The sequence below is a fragment of the Rhipicephalus microplus genome, chromosome 8, assembly GCF_043290135.1.
Source record: "Rhipicephalus microplus isolate Deutch F79 chromosome 8, USDA_Rmic, whole genome shotgun sequence".
NCBI lineage: Eukaryota > Metazoa > Arthropoda > Arachnida > Ixodida > Ixodidae > Rhipicephalus > Rhipicephalus microplus.
In genome coordinates this window covers 131,509,328-131,512,828 of record NC_134707.1, presented here as the reverse complement: position 1 = coordinate 131,512,828, position 3,501 = coordinate 131,509,328, and positions in this window count along the sequence as shown.

Below are 3,501 nucleotides of genomic sequence, written 5' to 3'. Positions count from 1 at the left end.
AAAGTGTCCGAGTTTTGGTGGCCTAGATGGTGAATGACACAAAAGGCGGAAGCATACTATACCTAGACAAGAATCTACTGGTTTAACATATCAATCTCCGCTAGTGCTTGTGCACGAAAAGCACTTCACTGAAAGTGAGAACTTTGCGTAAACCAGTGGGTTATCGAAGGAGTTGTGAAGAGGCTGCACGATGTTTAGAAACTTATGCCGGACGCCTTTTGAACAATTTCGCATGGTCCTCTGCGTACTTGTGCAGTGCGAAAACGACCACAGCTCACCCACCTACCAAGCGTCAGCAGGAACCCCCCGTTTGGTGGGAGACTGTTGAGGCTGCACTAACCCTGCGCGTGAGAGAACTGCGCGTGGGAATCTTTGACACATCTGTTGGGCAAAAAAATGAAGCTGATGAAAGTGAGGATGCTTGCGGCTTTTTTCTCGTTGCATGCCAGTAGTAGCATAGAACAACGAGTGAAATGTTCGCCATCTTTGGAATTTATATATGCTTGACCACGAATCAATTCAGAAGTTAGAATGACTGGAAGGAATGCGTAATATAAGGTTACCAAAGTGATCAACCTAAAATAGCATCTCATTTTTTTTCAATATACAGGCTCTTTTGAGAAATGTGTCCACTATTATTGGAAAAATACAGAAAGTAGCCAGTAATGGTGGTGATGTATCTAAAGGCGGGGTTAGCCTGGGTTAGCCAAAGGCTCCGCATGAGTGACTCTTTTCATGTGGTTTGGCTCACCATCCATTGTCTAATTCTGGCTGTAATAAAGAAAACGTAAAAGTATGTTGGTCACTTGCTTTCTCATCGGCCGCGAACTCGCGGGGAACACAATGTCTTCCCAGGATCCATGAGGAAACCCCCCCACCCCATTTTTTTCCTACTCTCCTCATATTGTAAGGTTTTCAACGCAACCTTCACGCTCACAAACACTCACACAAACACTTACAAATGCAACCGAGTAACACACATATAGTGTCCTGTGTGTTTTACTCGGGTGGATGTGTTAGTGTTTGCGAAAGTGAAGGTGGCAGTAAATATCTTACAATATGAAAAATAATGAATAAGCCTAATAACAAGTTTTATCGAGCTATATTCATATTGTTCATTATTGTCTCCTTTAAGCGAAAACGCTTGCACGACAACAGATAGCGCTGAATATCCACAACTTCGTTGCAATTAGCGCACAGAGCTAAGGAATCACATCTGACTTCGACTATGCTGGAGTGTATGTGTATCCTGTTTTTATTCGGTACAGCACAGTTCTCATTAGCGCTTCTCTTCTCAAGTGTGAATGTGACCAGGGTGCCACGCCGCCTATTTTGCGAGAATTGATTGCTGGGCGATAGCTTTTCCGCAACCAGGCAATTCAAGTGATAGAACCAGACTAGTGCTGCCAGCTTGAACAGCTCTGCCTAAAAAATTGCAAAGGGTTGTGATTCAGCCGATGGCTTTCATTCATTGGATACAAGAGAAAGTGGCCTCGAGAAAAGATACCCTAATAATTACGATCACGTAGGAAGAGATGTCGCAAGTGCAGACATATCTTCATTAGGAGGTAACATTTGTTCGAAAACACGAGTAAATGCAGCGCAACAACCGAGAACAATATTTCATTAATTTTTTGGGCTATCCACACAAAACTACGTGTGGAGTCAGGTTTCAGGTCATTTTCTATGTGCTATTAAATGGGGAAGCAAATAAGCCTTTTTTGGTGGACTTGTGCAGCCTCTGTTGCTGCTAAGCTTCTATGTGATTCTTTTTCGCACCTCTTTATTAGTGTTTATTACCTGACCATACCTCATTTTTTCAGTGGTGCACAATCGTGAACATCATGTCGCAACGAAAAGTGACAACGCTGGTATCAAGCTAACGGTCACATACCCCTACCGTAGTTGTAATTCGGGTATCTAGTGGTCAGCAAAATGCGCACAAATCAGCCGGTGCAAAACAGGCCAGTCAGTGGTTGCAGATTGTTGCGAAAAGTCTTCGTCCTGCAGCGGACACAGGCGTACTGTCAGTGTGATGTATACACTTAGCAGCGTGATAATAGAAACTTATAGCCAATATATGGTGTCGGGGCCGAAAAAGGCACTCTTTCGCACATCATAGGTGGCCTTGGAAACGATTCACAGTGTACGTCCACCTTCAAGTGCTTCGCATACTTCCAACCCTACTAGTCACTTCCTTTAACACCATGCATGTATAGCTCGTCTCCTCTTCTTCTACGCGTAATAATATTGTTAGGGGGATTACAAGTGCACGGAATAGAGAAACGAGTGTATTTGCAATATTTACATGTAGGTGTGACACCCCAGGGCTCCTAGGATTTCGCGCTGAGTCCACTTCTTCTTCATCGATGCGTCTACAACGGCGGTGCCATGCCCACTGTCTCATAACATCAACCCCGGTGAACCAAGCGTCATCACGGCGCCACTAACTCAATCAGGACTGGTAGTGTAGTAGCGTTTTAGTCACTACACATGAACAACATCAGTAGGTGGTGTGGCGGAAGAGTGTGGTTCAGTGGGAGTGATGGGGTAGTCGACGTCAGTGACCTTGCGGATAACTTTGTAGGGCCCGGTGTATCGTGAAAGGAGCTTCTTTCACAAGCCTTCACACAGAGTGCGGCGTCCAAAGTAGGACGAGAGAGTCAGCAGGGTAGTCAGCGTCATGGTGCCAGTCATTGTAGCGGACTTTTTGTGAGGCCTGAGAGGCAGTGAGCTTAGTGTGCGCAATTGGGGGAGTGACGCGGGCTCGAGAAGCAATGTCCTGAGCATACACCGTTGGTTTGGTAGTATCAGAAGGAAGGAGTGTGTCGAATGGCAACGCCGGCTTGCGGCCGTACAGAGGAAAGAACGGAGAATAGCCGGCAGTGCCATGCTTTGATAAATTATACGCAAACATAACGTAGGGGAGCGTTGCGTCCCAGCCACGGTGATCAGCAGAGACGTACATGGACAACATGTCTGTAAAAGTTCGATTGAGGCACTGTGTGAGACCGTTGGTCTGGGAATGGTAGGCAGTAGTAAGGTGATGTTCGGTAGAGCAGCTACGGAAGATTTCGTCGATAACTTTTGCGAGGAAGTAGCGGCTACGATCCATCAGAAGCTGGCGTGGAGCCCCATGCTGCTGAATGACGTCATTCAGGAGCACGTCTGCGACGTCTGTAGCGCAGTTACTTGGCACGGCACGAGTTATAACGTATTTGGTCGCATAGTCAGTTGAGACAGCGATACAATTGTTGCCAGACGCGGACGTTGGGAAGGGTCCATGCTAGTCGATTCCGACGTGGAATAATGGTTCCGGGGGAATGCCGATAGGTTGGAGCAGGTCAGCCGTACGGAGAGCAGGACCTTTGCAACGCTGGCAGCGCTCGCAAGCAGCGACATAGCGCCGCACAAATTTTACAGGCCAGTGCAAAAGAACCATTCCCGCACGCGGGGATAGGCGCGTGAAAAACCCAGGTGTGCTGCTGTCGGATCGTCATG